This window comes from Hemibagrus wyckioides, linkage group LG15, assembly GCF_019097595.1.
Source record: "Hemibagrus wyckioides isolate EC202008001 linkage group LG15, SWU_Hwy_1.0, whole genome shotgun sequence".
Taxonomy (NCBI): Eukaryota; Metazoa; Chordata; class Actinopteri; order Siluriformes; family Bagridae; genus Hemibagrus; species Hemibagrus wyckioides.
Window position 1 is genome coordinate 19928416 of NC_080724.1, and position 20252 is coordinate 19948667.

General features: G+C 34.3%; 1 protein-coding gene across 1 annotated transcript in view; it reads right to left on the reverse strand.

Annotated features, from left to right (window-relative positions):
* Positions 1-19580, reverse strand: part of ngfa (nerve growth factor a (beta polypeptide)) — a 43747-nt gene extending 24167 nt beyond the window's left edge. Inside the window, exon 1 of the mRNA XM_058409865.1 lies at positions 19252-19580. The gene's annotated coding sequence lies outside the window, so the exon portion shown is untranslated. The remainder of the gene's footprint in view (positions 1-19251) is intronic.
* Positions 19581-20252: the final 672 nt, after the last annotated feature.

Below are 20252 nucleotides of genomic sequence, written 5' to 3' on the forward strand. Positions count from 1 at the left end.
CACACACACACTATCTCTGACCTGACATAATTCCATCTGGCCCACACATGCTGCTCCAAAATGTATATTACTCACATGTGACACATTAAAGAGTTTATATAAGTGAAGGAAGTACTTGGAATTTTTTGGCCATTTTCAGTTGCCTGTTTAATTTAACTTTGATCATGTAGAAGGAGTTTAAAAATGATTAGCATCATGAAGTTCATACATTCATACTAACTAATTCAGATTGGATGTGATTGGCTTACGCAGATGATTCTTTTTCATTGAATTCACACATTTATTAATAGTTATAGGTTTTATTATGGTAGTGAGCTCTGTCCTTTTACCACACACACTGCTATTAATCCACACACTTATAATAACATACACACACTTTTATTAATATGCACACTATTAATCCACACGCTTCTGTTAATCCACACACTTCTATTAATCCACACACTTCTATTAATACACACACTTTAATTAATCCACACACCTCTATTAATCCACACACTTCTATTAATACACACACTTTAATTAATCCACACACCTCTATTAATACACACACTTTAATTAATCCACACACTTGTATTAATACACACACTTTAATTAATCCACACACCTCTATTAATCCACACACTTCTATTAATACACACACTTTAATTAATCCACACGCCTCTATTAATACACACACTTTAATTAATCCACACACCTCTATTAATCCACACACTTCTATTAATACACACACTTTAATTAATCCACACACCTCTATTAATCCACACACCTCTATTAATCCACACACTTTAATTAATCCACACACCTCTATTAATCCACACACCTCTATTAATCCACACACTTCTATTAATACACACACTTTAATTAATCCACACACCTCTATTAATCCACACACCTCTATTAATCCACACACTTTAATTAATCCACACACCTCTATTAATCCACACGCCTCTATTAATACACACACTTTAATTAATCCACACACCTCTATTAATCCACACACTTCTATTAATACACACACTTTAATTAATCCACACACCTCTATTAATCCACACACCTCTATTAATCCACACACTTTAATTAATCCACACGCCTCTATTAATACACACACTTTAATTAATCCACACACCTCTATTAATACACACACTTCTATTAATACACACACTTCTATTAATACACACACTTTAATTAATCCACACGCCTCTATTAATACACACACTTCTATTAATCCACACACCTCTATTAATACACACACTTCTATTAATACACACACTTTAATTAATCCACACACCTCTATTAATCCACACACTTCTATTAATACACACACTTTAATTAATCCACACGCCTCTATTAATACACACACTTTAATTAATCCACACGCCTCTATTAATCCACACACTTCTATTAATACACACACTTTAATTAATCCACACACCTCTATTAATCCACACACCTCTATTAATCCAAACGCTTCTATTAATACACACACTTCTATTAATACACACACTTTAATTAATCCACACACCTCTATTAATCCACACACTTCTATTAATACACACACTTTAATTAATCCACACGCCTCTATTAATACACACACTTTAATTAATCCACACGCCTCTATTAATCCACACACTTCTATTAATACACACACTTTAATTAATCCACACACCTCTATTAATCCACACACCTCTATTAATACACACACCTCTATTAATACACACACTTCAAATTAATACACACAGTTTAATTAATCCACACACCTCTATTAATCCACACGCTTCTATTAATACACACACTTTAATTAATCCACACGCCTCTATTAATACACACACCTCTATTAATCCACACGCTTCTATAAATCCACACACTTCTATTAGTGTACATACTTTTATTAATCCACACACTTCAAATTAATCCACACACCTCTATTAATACACACACCTCTATTAATCCACACGCTTCTATTAATCCACACACCTCTATTAATACACACACTTTAATTAGTGTACATACTTTTATTAATACGCACACTTTATTAATCCACACACTTCAAATTAATCCACACACCTCTATTAATCCACACACCTCTATTAATCCACACACTTCTATTAATCCACACACTTCTATTAATACACACACTTTAATTAATCCACACACCTCTATTAATCCACACACTTCTATTAATACACACACTTTAATTAATCCACACGCCTCTATTAATCCACACACTTCTATTAATACACACACTTTAATTAATCCACACGCCTCTATTAATACACACACTTTAATTAATCCACACGCCTCTATTAATCCACACACTTCTATTAATACACACACTTTAATTAATCCACACGCCTCTATTAATACACACGCCTCTATTAATACACACACTTTAATTAATCCACACACCTCTATTAATCCACACACCTCTATTAATACACACACTTCTATGAATCCACACACTTCTATTAATACACACACTTTAATTAATCCACACACCTCTATTAATACACACACTTCTATTAATACACACACTTTAATTAATCCACACACCTCTATTAATCCACACGCTTCTATGAATCCACACACTTCTATTAGTGTACATACTTTTATTAATACGCACACTTCAAATTAATCCACACACCTCTATTAATACACACACCTCTATTAATACACACACTTTAATTAATCCACACACCTCTATTAATCCACACACCTCTATTAATACACACACCTCTATTAATACACACACTTTAATTAATCCACACACCTCTATTAATCCACACACCTCTATTAATACACACACTTTAATTAATCCACACGCCTCTATTAATACACACACTTTAATTAATCCACACACCTCTATTAATCCACACACTTCTATTAATCCACACACTTCTATTAATACACACGCCTCTATTAATACACACACCTCTATTAATCCACACGCTTCTATAAATCCACACACTTCTATTAGTGTACATACTTTTATTAATCCACACACTTCAAATTAATCCACACACCTCTATTAATACACACACCTCTATTAATCCACACGCTTCTATTAATCCACACACCTCTATTAATACACACACCTCTATTAATCCACACACTTCTATTAATACACACACTTTAATTAATCCACACACCTCTATTAATCCACACACTTCTATTAATACACACACTTTAATTAATCCACACACCTCTATTAATCCACACACTTCTATTAATACACACACTTTAATTAATCCACACACCTCTATTAATACACACACCTCTATTAATCCACACACTTCTATTAGTGTACATACTTTTATTAACACACACACTTTATTAATCCACACACTTCAAATTAATCTACACACCTCTATTAATCCACACGCTTCTATTAATCCACACACTTCTATTAGTGTACACACTTCTGTTAATCCACAAACTTCTAATAATCCACACAGTTCTATTAATTCACACACCTCTATTAATCCACACACCTCTATTAATTCACACACCTCTATTAATACACACGCCTCTATTAATACACACACTTTAATTAATTCACACACCTCTATTAATACACACGCCTCTATTAATACACACACTTTAATTAATACACACGCCTCTATTAATCCACACACCTCTATTAATACACACGCCTCTATTAATCCACACACTTCTGTTAATCCACACACTTCTAATAATCCACACACTTCTAATAATCCGCATACTTCTATTAATCCACACGCTTCTATTAATCCACACACTTCTATTAATCCACACACTTCTAATAATCCACACACTTCTAATAATCCACACACTTCTAATAATCTGCATACTTCTATTAATCCACACGCTTCTATTAATCCACACACTTCTATTAATCCACACACTTCTAATAATCCACACACTTCTATTAGTGTACACACTTCTGTTAATCCACACACTTCTAATAATCCACACACTTCTGTTAATCCACATACTTCTAATAATCCACACACTTCTGTTAATCCACACACTTCTAATAATCCACACACTTCTATTAATCCACACACCTATTAGTGTACACACTTTTATTAATCCACACACTTCTAATAATCCACACACTTCTAATAATCCACACACTTCTATTAGTGTACACACTTCTGTTAATCCACACACTTCTAATAATCCACACACGTCTATTAATCCACACACCTATTAGTGTACACACTTTTATTAATCCACACACTTCTATTAATCCACACACTTCTAATAATCCACACACTTCTATTAATCCATACATTTCTAATAATCCACACACTTCTATTAATCCACACACTTTTATTAATCCACACACTTCTATTAGTGTACACACTTTTATTAATCCACACACTTCTATTAGTGTACACACTTCTATTAATCCACACACTTCTATTAATCCACACACTTCTAATAATCCACACACTTCTATTAGTGTACACACTTCTGTTAATCCACACACTTCTGTTAATCCACATACTTCTAATAATCCACACACTTCTGTTAATCCACACACTTCTAATAATCCACACACTTCTATTAATCCACACACCTATTAGTGTACACACTTTTATTAATCCACACACTTCTAATAATCCACACACTTCTAATAATCCACACACTTCTATTAGTGTACACACTTCTGTTAATCCACACACTTCTAATAATCCACACACTTCTATTAATCCACACACCTATTAGTGTACACACTTTTATTAATCCACACACTTCTATTAATCCACACACTTCTAATAATCCACACACTTCTATTAATCCATACATTTCTAATAATCCACACACTTCTATTAGTGTACACACTTTTATTAATCCACACACTTTTATTAATCCACACACTTCTATTAGTGTACACACTTTTATTAATCCACACACTTCTATTAGTGTACACACTTTTATTAATCCACACACTTCTATTAGTGTACACACTTTTATTAATCCACACACTTCTATTAGTGTACACACTTTTATTAATTCACACACTTCTACTAATCCACATACTTCTATTAGTGTACACACTTCTACTAATCCACATACTTCTATTAGTGTACACACTTTTATTAATCCACATACTTCTATTAGTGTACACACTTTTATTAATCCACATACTTCTATTAGTGTACACACTTCTACTAATCCACATACTTCTATTAGTGTACACACTTTTATTAATTCACACACTTCTATTAGTGTACACACTTTTATTAATCCACACACTTCTACTAATCCACATACTTCTATTAGTGTACACACTTCTACTAATCCACATACTTCTATTAGTGTACACACTTTTATTAATCCACACACTTCTATTAGTGTACACACTTTTATTAATCCACATACTTCTATTAGTGTACACACTTCTACTAATCCACATACTTCTATTAGTGTACACACTTTTATTAATTCACACACTTCTACTAATCCACATACTTCTATTAGTGTACACACTTTTATTAATCCACATACTTCTATTAGTGTACACACTTTTATTAATCCACATACTTCTATTAGTGTACACACTTCTACTAATCCACATACTTCTATTAGTGTACACACTTTTATTAATTCACACACTTCTATTAGTGTACACACTTTTATTAATCCACACACTTCTACTAATCCACATACTTCTATTAGTGTACACACTTCTACTAATCCACATACTTCTATTAGTGTACACACTTTTATTAATCCACATACTTCTATTAGTGTACACACTTTTATTAATCCACATACTTCTATTAGTGTACACACTTCTACTAATCCACATACTTCTATTAGTGTACACACTTTTATTAATTCACACACTTCTATTAGTGTACACACTTTTATTAATCCACACACTTCTACTAATCCACATACTTCTATTAGTGTACACACTTCTACTAATCCACATACTTCTATTAGTGTACACACTTTTATTAATCCACACACTTCTATTAGTGTACACACTTTTATTAATCCACATACTTCTATTAGTGTACACACTTCTACTAATCCACATACTTCTATTAGTGTACACACTTTTATTAATTCACACACTTCTACTAATCCACATACTTCTATTAGTGTACACACTTTTATTAATCCACATACTTCTATTAGTGTACACACTTTTATTAATCCACATACTTCTATTAGTGTACACACTTCTACTAATCCACATACTTCTATTAGTGTACACACTTTTATTAATTCACACACTTCTATTAGTGTACACACTTTTATTAATCCACACACTTCTACTAATCCACATACTTCTATTAGTGTACACACTTTTATTAATCCACACACCTCTATTAATCCACACTTCTATTAATCCACACACTTCTAATAATCCACACACTTCTATTAGTGTACACACTTCTATTAGTGTACACACTTCTATTAGTGTACATACTTCTATTAATCCACACACCTTTATTAATTCACACACTTCTACTAATCCACATACTTCTATTAATCTACACACCTCTATTAATCCACACACTTCTATTAATCCACACACTTCTATTAGTGTACACACTTCTGTTAATCTACACACTTCTATTAATCCACACTTCTAATAATCCACACACTTCTATTAATCCACACTTCTAATAATCCACACACTTTAATTAATCCACACACCTCTATTAATCCACACACCTTTATTAATCCACACACTTCTGTTAATCCACACACTTCTATTAATCCACACACCTTTATTAATTCACACACTTCTAATAATCTACACACTTCTATTAATCCACACACTTCTAATAATCCACACACCTTTATTAATTCACACTTCTAATAATCCACACACTTCTAATAATCCACACACTTCTATTAATCCACACACTTCTTATAATCCACACTTCTAATAATCCACACACCTTTATTAATTCACACACTTCTAATAATCCACACACTTCTATTAATCCACACTTCTAATAATCCACACACCTTTATTAAGCCACACACTTCTAATAATCCACACACTTCTATTAATCCACACTTCTAATAATCCACACACTTCTAATAATCCACACACTTCTATTAATCCACACTTCTAATAATCCACACACCTTTATTAATTCACACACTTCTAATAATCCACACACTTCTAATAATCCACACTTCTAATAATCCACACACTTCTAATAATCCACACACTTCTATTAATCCACACTTCTAATAATCCACACTTCTAATAATCCACACACTTCTAATAATCCACACACTTCTATTAATCCACACTTCTAATAATCCACACACCTTTATTAATTCACACACTTCTAATAATCCACACACTTCTATTAATCCACACTTCTAATAATCCACACACCTTTATTAATTCACACACTTCTAATAATCCACACACTTCTATTAATCCACACTTCTAATAATCCACACACTTCTGTTAATCCATACATTTCTATTAATCCACACACTTCTAATAATCCACACACTTCTGTTAATCCATACATTTCTAATAATCCACACACTTCTATTAATCCACACACTTCTAATAATCCACACACTTCTGTTAATCCATACATTTCTAATAATCCACACACTTCTATTAATCCACACACTTCTAATAATCCACACACTTCTGTTAATCCATACATTTCTAATAATCCACACACTTCTAATAATCCACACACTTCTAATAATCCACACACTTCTGTTAATCCACACACTTCTAATAATCCACACACTTCTGTTAATCCATACACTTCTGTTACCCCACACACATCCCAACACTCACATTTTACTTCACACACTTCACACACAGATGTTAGACATCTTCCAGCTTGGTAGGTGTCATGCAATAGCAGAGAACTAACTAGTGGGTGGAAACAGGCTATAACCAATTTGGAAAGTAAATGGGATAAAACCAAACAAAAACAGATGATTCCTTCATTTCAGCTGTGCAAACAATGCTAGACACATGCGCGCACACACACACACACACACACACTAGTCCACTAAAGTAAGTGTGTGTGTGCATGTGCACTTCCAGCACTGTTTGTGCAGCTGTAACACACCTGTGTGAACCATTATCTTTCAATCATCATGATAATCAATGCTTACAGCAATGAAATAAGATGAGTATAACCGCTAACAAAATATATTTATGATCCAGAGATACAGATATAAATTGTAGATTGCTGTTTAAAAAACATTGTGGTGGTAGTTTACACCTCTCTGCACGTGCTCAATAATACATACACACACATTTTAAATAAACAGGTCACAAACTGCTATAAAGGGTTTTAGTGTTCCACAGGCCTCGGGGCCTTTCGGTAATCACTTCTTAAATAAATAAGACGCTACTATAACAACACTGACACACACACACACACACACACACAGCTCGGGGTGAGTCAGTGAGTATAACAGGATTTTAAATGGATTAAGGACTTTGCAATCCATCATTAACTAATGGAAAGTGTGTAAGGATCTGTCCTACAATAATGCATCTTTTTGTGTTAAAAAATTATAACACTTTTATGTTACATGCTTGAAAATCGAGATAAGATTATCATTTAAAATATTAGAAAGGGAGAGGAAACATGAATATGGAACAAATGAGAAGGAAAACAAAGTTGAATGGGAATTTACAAGATATCGTTATCCTGTAGTTTTCTATTAAATCATAATGTTTTCTTTAAATATTGAACTTATTATGCCTTGATCCAAAAAACAACAAACCTTTCTTTAACCTTCTCCTCATGAAGACTACACCTGAAAACCCTGTAGGAACCCACGTGGATGATGGGAGAACATGAACAGACAGTAGAGCAGCTCATGGTGCTCAGGGCAGCTGAAGCAATAAGAGAAGTGATGCATTGTTAGAGGACAATATTTGTTTGATTAGATCCAGTAAAACTTTCCATCCATCAGCAACCCAGACATCTACATCTACTGATCTTCATTTATTAAGTCACTTATTATAAAAAAAAAAAACAACCCAAATGTTTTATATAAAAGAATGATTTGATCAAATGCTTCCATATGTCTTTTCTCTAAATCCTGTCCAAAAAGAACTGTTCAAGAACAGGCTGTGTGCAATTTCACAAAACTGAGATATATAACAATTATGACACAAGAAGTAGCAGAATTAACCTCCATGTGTGTCCAAACAAGTGAACCAATCCGGAAGGTCATGTTTCAAGGTCAATCGCCCTCGTTTTTATCTTTGTACTCAATGTCAACATATGAAATCCTAATAAAGCCAGTGCTGCTTTACTGTAGTCCAGATACCATTTGAAGTCCATTTGTGAATCAATATATGCAATTAGACGTGCACTTCCTGTAGGAAATACTGTGCTTGCAAATAGCTGAAAGTGATGGAGGGATAAAAGAAATAAATAAGTAAAGAAAGAAAGAAACAGAACGAGATGGATTAGAGGAGAGGCGTTTGCGTCACTGTGCTGTTTCAATGAGGAGAAGGTTGAGCAAAGTGGTGGATTTGCCAGCTGCTGTAAAAAATTATTATGATGTCATCATGGAGAGCTCATAGTTTTTAGAATTTCTGTCAGTTCTGTCAGTATTTGGAAAGAAAGTTGTTTCAATCTAAAATAAATAAAGCCTCTATTAAGCTTGTTGTAATGAATGTTATATACAAGTTTCACCAAATGACCAACCAAATCTCACGTACCTTTTTAAATCTTCTTAAGAACTTTATTAAATGCAAACAAACAGTGGGATAGAAGTCTTTACTCAAGTATATCATTTACATTTATGGTATTTAGCAGACGCCCTTATCCAGAGCGACTTATATTTTTCTCACTTAATATAACTAAGCAGTTGAGAGTTGAAGGCCTTACTCAGGGGCCCAGCAGTGGCAGCTTGATGGACCTGGGATATGGATATGGGATATCTCAACTTTAACCACTAAGCTCCCCCCCCCCCTTCAGAGGTGAAAATAAGCTCTATTTAAACACCTTAAAATGTAGCCACTCTTACTAAGTCACTGCTGATTCAACAGAAGGAGTAGTATATAACTTTCTGTAATTGAAATCTGTAATTAGTATATAGAAATCTGTCAAGCCCCCTCTCTGACTTCCTGTTTCAAAAGTTCATCAGTGAAGGAAATCAAATCATGGGCACTTTAAACACTTTTAGACAGCCTCGATTTTTCTGATTAAACACAGATGTACGCCATTTAACTACATAGATCCTCTGAAAATAAGGATTTTGGTTTATATTTTAGTTTATATATTTTATATTTTAGTTTATTGTCAATTACAAGTCACACCATACGGCTCTAATTCTGTTTAAGATGAGAAAGAAGTTCTATATTTTTCTAAATATACAGCTATACTTACAGCTTTATATTGCTAGTAAGATTGTTATTGCTAATTATGAAAGCATCATTTTAATCCAGTTACTGAAAGTGGTTGGAACGTTTCATGCTAAACAGAAATGACTTCACAGCTAAACCCAACATCTTTTAAAAACTCCCCAATCGCGCGTTTATTACATGCTACTCAAGAATTTAGTTTCTGCTCAAACCTAAGATAAACGTCAGGATACACAGTAGTAGACATGACGCTTTAATTATTCTAGCATGTGAACCTCATGCTAAATCATCATAACGTACATACAATGTCTTGCTAATGATAAAAAGAAAACAAGAAGAGGAAAAAAGTACTAAAAGTTAAGACAAATAAGATCTAATAAACACTAAGCAATGATGAGTCACTGATATTAAACTCCCAGGCTCATTTTATAACATATTCACACTATTTTCACACTTGCTAGCTCCTGAGCTAAGACACAAATACACCTGAACATAGCTAGCTCCTGTAGGCAGAAAGGGGGTTGAAATGAGTGAAATGCTAACTCTTGGGTACACACTCTGACTGCCAGGTAATGCTTGATGAATATATAACATTTTCTGCTCACTAGTTTCTTCTAGTTTTTTAGCTCTTGTTGTGAGGCGCATAATTAGCTGACTAACCGATGCTAGGTAGTGCTGCCTGTTATGCTAGCTGCTATTATATTAGCTATCTAAATGAAACTACTGGAGACTGTAGAAAGGAATATGAAAAGTAAAGAGACAGACAGACAGATAAAGGTGCATACATGTTCCTTAGTGGCGTGCTTCATGTTTTTGGGTTTTTATGTTTCTCATTTTCGTCATGTCGCCTATTTAGGGAGCCTCTTTTATACCACAGCGGATAAAACAGACTGAAATGAACAATTCTCTAGTTTATTAATCAGAAAGTAGTTTAGTGACAGTTTTCTATAAAACATGTTTCTGATGTCTGTAATTACTGACCTGAGATGAAATGTGGTATAGATATCACTGATATGCCCCCCATTTATTTATTTATTTGCTATTTCTCGTGTTGTATTATGTAACTATTCTCTATTTTAGTGCTATTTCTGTTATGATATATATTTAGTTTTATATGTGAAATTGTTCCTGTATGCAAAACTACTTGAAACTAGTTGAAGAGATCTTGTTTCTCAGTGGGATGTTATTAGCTAAATAATAAATAAATAAATAAATAAATAAATAAATAAATAAATAAATAAATAAATAAACAGAGACTTTAATTCAAATCTATAAGCATCATTTGAATTAATACATTTCTATAGTAACAATTTCCTTGGCATATGCTTCACCTAAATTTATTAACTTTGTGTAATTATGTGTTCAAAAAAAAAGTTATAAAGAAAACCCTCCGCCATTTAAATCCAGTAAATAATTTCACAAAGGAGAAATCAGAAATCTGAATATTAGAAGTTTTCTCATCCTTTCCCCTCACGATGTGGCGTTTTCTGCGAGGAGACAATTATTTAAGTATTATGGAAGGAGTCTCCAGTGTCAGTGCTTTGTCTTATTAAATTCAAGGATGAGAAAAAATAACTAGAGCAGTTGTAGCTGCTATAACATTAGTGATAACAGGAGCTACCTTGTTTCATGAACATTGAAATGTAGCTATAAATGGACAAAGCGGACAAAATGAATGAAGACTATAACAGTTGTCAAATTGCTCGGGTAAAAAAGCAATAAAACACTTTGATTTTTATTTTAAAAACCATTAACTTTGAGGAAACAATAATAATTCACATTACCCCCCCCCACCACATCGTTGATTATTTTCCCATAACCGCATGACCCTGTCATGTTTTATTCCTTAAATGTTAAATAATTGATGCGAAACCAAAGTCCTTTATCTTCTGACTTGTTGACGTGAGCCTACATTCACTAAACTGGATGTGAAGAGCAGTTTCTCGGCTCGCTGAAGATGAAATAAATGTGCAGCGGCTGAATGGAAGCGAGGATTTCTGAACATGTAACAGCATTCGTTCGAACGCCCGTGCAAAGCGGGAATTTATTCTGCATTCTATAAAAATGCACGTTTATTTAACAACATTATGACAAACGATCCTTTTTATGCCTGTTTCTGTCCCAGTTATTCTTCTCCCACACTGTAGAGAAAAAGTAGCAGGGATATAAAAATCCTGCTTTATTGAATCAGAGTCAGTTAAATGGTGCATGTCTGTTTGCAATTATCAAACCATAGCAAAGCAGAATCAATAAGAACCTCAGGAATACATGACAAAGGTACAGACACGGCCAAGTACAACAGGAAGTGCTCACTTGTGAAGTTGACTTTATTCTGGAGCTTAATCACCGTTACAGACGTCTCGGAAATTTCATACAAGAGTTTCAGGTGCCAAACTAAACTGGCCAGATGACCTGAATTGCAATGCGGGAAAAGGGAAAAAATGCCTGTTCAGGACTGTTCAGAGCTCACAAGTGCAATATTTGTTCTCTTTCTTTCTGTTCTGAGGTCTGGGGTGATGGCATCCACATATGCTAGTGATGGTGATTTATGGGAATCAAAATATTATAATAATGGACTACTCTCTCTCTCTCTCTCTCTCTCTCTCTTTCTCTCTCTCTTTTCAATCCTCTCTCTCTTTCACTTCCTTTGCTCTTTCTCTCTTTCTTCAGTTTCTCTCTCTCCCTCTCTCTCTCTCACTTTCTCTTTCTTTTTCTCACATTCCGTCTCTCTTTCTAACTTTCTTCTCTCTCTCTTTCTCTCTCTCTCTCTCTCTCTTTCATGAGTAAACATGTTGTGAGTAAACGTCTCCGGCTCAGTAGATTCTCAGTGACGTGAACTCTGACTCAGCTCGGACTCGCCAAGAAAAACAGGGTGAATCTCATCCTAAACACACGTCTGTGCTGCAAACCACACACACACACACACACACACACACACACACATCGCTGTGGAACTGCGCAACCAGCACCAAATACACAAACAAATTCCCTACTGCAGCTCTTGTTGCTAAGAAAGATCAGGAATTAACACAACAGCTGTTTATATCTAATCTACTACACGCTTCCTTTACAGGCTAGCTATATTAAATTTTTAGCACCTTTATTAAACCCAGAAGCAGAACCTTAGCTTAGCATGGCTTGGCTAATCAGCTTCATTTGTTTGCTTAATTTTTTTTGTTCTATGTAATTCGCACTTATTTCAGAAATGTTTAGAGACAAAGAGATGAGCATAAAATTAGCATGAGGTCAGATTAGCATGACTGTTAAACTGCAGCTTAATGTTTTTAAAGTTTATTTTTGCCTGAAGTAACTATCAGAAACTTCCAGAACATCAGCCACTGGATAGAAGTGGGTCCTTGTCTGCTTGATATTGTGTGTAGTGTTTATTTTACTTATTTTTTTGCATTTTTTGTTCCTTTAACAAATATTCACTATGTTAGTTAATAAAATATTGAACATTTGTTTAAAAAAAGTTTACTTAACCTGAGCTTTTTTAACATTAGCTAAAGTATCAGAAACTTCCAGAACATAAGTCGGTGTAAAACGTGTGTGCTTTTCTATTTAATATTGTGTATATGTTTGAAGACTTTGTGAGATTAGCGCGGTATTAGCATGCGTTCAGACGAACATATATCTTTTAGCTTCAATCAACCATCTGATATCCGGTGACAGACAAAAATTCCACAAAAAGCAATAAAAACATTAGCTACAGTAGCATCGCTAATCTGTAGATACAGTAATATTACTGAATGACGGACTGTTTGAACGTGAACTGGAAGCCAGGTGAATGAAGTGGACTGTAACTCCCCTGAGAGTGTGTGTGAGCGTCCCAGCTGCTCTCATTAGGCCTCATTACGTCTCATTACACAGCGGCGTGCTACGCTGCATGAGCACATATCTACAGAGAGAGACCTTTAACTCAGGTTCAATGGGAAACCCGAGAAGCCTCATGAATAATAACAACACACATCATTGTATAGGAGGAGAGGGCCACTGTCCATCTGTTTCCATACCTCAGATCAGTGTTACCCTGTATACCATTTTCCCTGCTTGCTTTTTTTCTTCCCTAATTCGATTCAGCAAGCTTTCTTGGCATGACCATATACATTTACAGTAGTGCCAAAGTAGACCTTCCTTCCTTTCTTTCTTTCTTTCTTTCTTTCTTTCTTTCTTTCTTTCTTTCTTTCTTTCTTTTTCGCTTTTGCCCCCCCCCCACCTTGTTCATATTTTGTGTTCATAACATTTGCATTCAAATAAAAAAAATTACCGATACAGAATTCAATCCAAAAACAGCTTGAAATCAACAAAATGATATTAAAACACTTATTATTTTTATTACATGCTCTAATGACCATGTAAGGGGATATGAATTGGCATAAAATGTCCACAGTGTTGCTCTATTTATCAGTATAACATGTTAACCCTTTGATGAAAATATTGGTTAAAAATCTCGATAAAAAGGTGGAGACATTTAACCGATAATTAGGCTGTTTTTGTTACACAAACCTGGCAACCCTGCACAAAACATCCTCTGTTAAAAGCTTTGTAAATCCCTCATTGCCAGAACTGTCTCAATTTCTTAAATAAAGATAAAACATCCTATTTCTCCAGCATTTTCTATTGTGCAACAGTCGCAGTGATGTTTATTCAGGGAAAGTTCCACGTATTCAGAGTTGAGTTACGCAGCTGGTTAAGTTGATTTGCTGTATCTGGTGTTCAAATTATCCCTGCATGTATTTTCTTTCTGAGGTTGCCAGTGTTTTCTTTAGTAGACTTTAGTAGACAGGGTTTATCAGCAGCATCTGCACCACAAGCATTTGCTTTCAAATCTGGTATAGAAAATGCAGACTAAGGAATAGTTTTACAATAATCACTACACAGTTTGGATTTATTTGGGCAATATGGCTTAATCCAGAAGATCCCACAACTCTGATATTTGCTCATGCACATAAATTGTATACGCAAGATACATAAAAAATGACTTTGCACAATGAACTCAACTCGTTTCTTATCCTGAATCAGAAATTGTTCTTTACTCATTAGACAGAAGAATCATGTGCGCTATGTATCACAGTACGCATTATAATGTGTTCATGGTGGATTGTTGAATCTGTGTTTCCGATCCACACGCAACATTTTTATGTTGTTAAACCTCTGGGAACACTGTTGCTAGGCAACATAAATAGAAGACTGGAGCTGGTTAGCCCAAATCTGTTCATTATTCTGGACAGATAATGTACACAATGTGGTACAGACTAAGGATATGAGCTTTTTCCTTGTTTGTGATGGTAGATCAGTAAGGAGAGTTGTGTCATGAACTCTACCAACAGGTACATCGTATGCCATAAAATCTGTACTGAGGAGATGGCATATAGCGTGGAAGAGGAGATAGATGGCATCGTCGGGTTTTATTGGAACAAAATGGGATTTTTCCTCCTCTATAAACCCCATGCTCGCTTGCTGAGAGTCCCCGTTATTCGTTACAGATGTTGGCTGTTAGTTGAGGCAGGATTTTATTTTCTCAGGCAACAAAACTATCAAAGCCAGCTATGGTTTTTCTCTCCAAAGAACATCTCGATGGTTATTTATTACATTTCAAATACGTAAGAGAGGCTGCTCAGGTTCTCAGGACTAAATTTTTTAATTTGACAAGTTGTCTTTAAAATGGAATAAATGCAGATCTTGGTGGTCTCCAGCTAACTGATCAAATCCAGACTCAAGTGTAACAAGCTGCTTGAGCTGTTTGGGTTTCTGTAATATGATGTAAAGTGAATTTGCATTTAGAGCATTTATATAGCTCCTTTATAGGGAGTACTAGATATTCTCTGTTTCTAGAAATACATAAATACATTGCATTTTAATTAAAATATATATATATAAATCATACTTAACAAATAAGTAATTTTTTTATGTTATAAAAATAAATTGAATAATTATATTTAATATTTAAAAAATTTTTTTTGAGATAATATATTATAAGACAAAATACTTAAATTTGGCTTTGCAAAGAAATGTGCAGATTTCTTCTGTTTTCTTCAAATATTCAATACAGAATCGTATACTATGAAAAAGAACACTACTTGTGTTAGCCAGTATGCATACATTGTATTATATAGACACATATTGTATGTATGCACACATGTTATATATATATTTATATTATAATAACTATAAATAAAAAATATAAATATAACAGTATAAATATATTATAATATAATATATTATAAATATAATATAAAAATATTCTAAATATTCTTAAAAATCCTCATTTATACAGTAACCAAATGATCTTATCTTAACCTTAATATATCCTTCACCAGGAATTCAGCAGTGTGTCCACAGTGTGTTTATTCTGCTTTCTAACACTAATCATGTTTAACTGTAAAGTTAAAATAAAAATTCCATTCCTATAAACAGATATACTGTATGCTTAGCAGCAAGTCTGAAGAGAACATTCGCCTGTGTTTTACTTTCTCTGGCAACTTAACTGTGAAATCCAGACTGATGTACAGTGTTTAGGGACACTTCTACCCGACTGTCATGTTGTATGATGCTAATTTATTACATTTAACTTCCATAAGACATCTGCTCAGTTTCTCAGGCTCTCAAGTCTACATAAATATCATCTGACAAATTGTATGTGGAATAAAACGGCAGGTCTTGGTTTGCAGCTCTGGATATAGTTCTGTCTTCAGTGAGATTATTTTCTCCCCCATTGGGCTACATTATTAAAGTCAGATATTAACATTCAGTTTAGCTGAATGAAATCAAACAGTCGGGAATTATATGAGCAGAGATCTGAAGATTAGAAAGAAATTGACATTTTTTTACAGGCAGAAAAGTGGGAGTTAAATGTAATAAAAGTCAATACGAGTGAAGCTTTTGCTGCACAGAGATCTAAGATTAATATCTTTATCCTTTACAGACGTTGGCTGGAGTTCATCAGTGTCTTGTGCGAACGTATTACATTCACACGCTTAACAGGGCTGCTCGGGTCTCATGCGGAAGACTCGGTAATAAAAAAGGCTCGTTTCGGGTTTGTGAAATAAAGCTCATGGGTTTTGATGTGTGGGCTTTAAGCATCCCTAACCTGTGTAGTTACACTTTATATTTCTAATAATGTTAATAACATTTTTTAGTATTTTTATGACATGGTTTCTCTCAAGGTTCCTCTACACACAATGCTGCTTTCAGAACAGTGTTAGTTCATTAATGTGGAACTTTCTCAGAGAGATGAAAGTATTAAAGTCAGATTTTGACATTACAGACATTTCTGACCATCATGTATTTTGGCAACTTTTAAAACATAAGAATTGCTTGGAGTCTAAATTGGTTTAGAAAATGATGTAACAAAAAAGTACTGAGATCAATTTTCAGAGCTTAAATATCCCAGCTATACATTATTATTATTATTATTATTATTATTATTATTATTATTATTATTATTATTATTATTATTATTATTATGTTTTTACCACAATTTCCTAATAGCAAGTATTATTTATTTAGGTTTTCTATTCATTTTTTCCTTTCCTTTACTTTTCTATTCTTTTTTTTTGTTAAATAATTTGATAATATTTATCACATAATCCCCCCCCCACACACATCATTTTTGCTGTCATGTTAGTCTTTGGTGTTTTGTGTGTATTCATATATATATATATGTATATATATATATATATACACATACTATTCTTGCATGAAGCATTAAAGACATTAAAGACTTTTTCACTGATTTCTTTTACTGCTTTTTCTTTGGTTTAGTTATTTTTACATTTTTACATTCAATTCTTGTATCTTTATTCCATTTTTATACAGATTACAAATTATATTATTTGCATTATATTGTTACAGTCATTATTATTATTATTATTATTATTATTATTATTATTATTAATAATAATAATAATAATAATAATAATAATAAACTGTATTTATTTACACATCATTTACTTCATATTGTTACATATTTTGAGCCACATGTGTAATGTATAATATGTACATACAGTATATATTTATTATTATTATTATTATTATTATTCAACCTTTAAATGAATGACTACAAAATGATTAGTTTCCTGTCTCAAAGCCACCTCTGATGAGACCCTGAGCTCATGCTGATGGGTTACATTTGGTTAGTAGATGATCCAAAGCCCCCCCCGGTGCTGATTTCCCCCGGCTGCTTGTCCGGTGTCATCCGGCTGACATGCTAACCCTCGACTCCGCCCAGCTCAAAACGCTAAGAGCGTGTAACGTGTTCCATGTCTGCAATGAAAGCGAGCCTCTCTGGTTGTGTAACACGATCAGCACATATAGAAGGAAAAAGAGAGAAAGACAGAAAAAGTGTGTGTGTGTGGGGGGGGGGTGGTAGTGGGAGAGGGGGGAAGGGGGTTAGGGAGGATTTGATGGTTGATGTTTCAGGGGGTCTCTCTTCCCATGAAAAAATAAAAAGTTTCAGAAGATCCCACTTTACCTTGGAAACCATCAAACCCCCCCCCCCCCCCCCCCCACACACACACACGTACTTAAACAGTGGAGGGAATTTGTCCCAGACCGCAGTTTATTCTTGTTTAAGCTGTGGAATTTTATTCCAATTAGATGAACAAACAGCACAGCTTTACACGCCTCCTTAACAACTCTAGAACTTTAGATCTCATTTTTAAACTCCAACATTTGCATTATAAATCAATCAACCTGACACACACACACACACACACACACTATTGTAGCCATATACTTCTGATATTATTATATTATTTTCTTTCTTGCATTTCAGGTCTTTCTGCTTCATGCACATAATGACAGACGTCTCGTTTTGCACGGACAGGTAGAGAAAGCAGCCAAAACACTGTCCAGACACACACACACACACACACACGCACAGAACCTCAGCGAGGAACAGATCAGCCGTCGTCCCTTACCTCAGATCTCTCAGATCTCTTCTCTTTTTCCTCTCTTGCAAGTTTTTAAAAAACTAAAACAAGTCCCAAAGTTGATAATAGTCCAGCTTGATTATTAATTTTTTTTTAAAATATTTATTCTTTTTATTTTATCCCAAACTCAGAATCCTCTTTTTTGTTGTGTGCTTCTTTCTTTCTTTCTTTCTTTCTTTCTGTCTTTCTTTCTTTCTTTCTTTCTTTTCCTATTCTATAATCAATAATCTGATTATCCAGGCTCGATTCTCTGTCTCTTTAGGAAAACTGATGGCTGCGAAAGTTGCACTCGTACATTTCTCCTCTCTGAACTTGCACAGAATGAGCCAGCAGGTCCTAATGCCTTCACTTCTCCTCCTCCTCCTCCCTTCTTCCCTTCTTCCCTCCCTCTGTTTCAGCTGCTCCTCCCCTCCCGCAGCTCATCATTTCACATTGATTGAACTCTGACAGAGTTTTATTTCGAAGCTCTACACACTCACCGATCGCCACACCGGGCTTTTTTGTTCCTCTCATCTCGGTTTCAGTTGAGTGTAGAAGAGAGGATGAAAATCAACAGACAGAAAGATGGAGTGGTGTCTGCGGTAGTTTTTAAAATTATTTTTATGCTCACATTTAGCGACAAACGTGAAGTGAACATAGATGCCTTAAGCACTAAATCACACACACACACACACACACACACACACACACACACATACACACACACACACACACTTATTCCTCAAGCAATTATCATGTGATTACATGTTTTCTTGAAGTATGTAAGGAATAAAACACTTGGGGGCGTGCTGTTCTAGGAAACCAACCAACAGCAGTTGTGATAAAGTGAAGCAACTACAATTACCACCATGAAGCTGATTATTTTCCTCTAACAGCATGTCCCCGAATGTTTTAGACCTCTTACACCACAGCGATTTCCCAGGTTTTAGATATTAAACACATTTTATCAATTTTCTTTTACGTTGAATGTTTTGGAGCATCTGTGACCA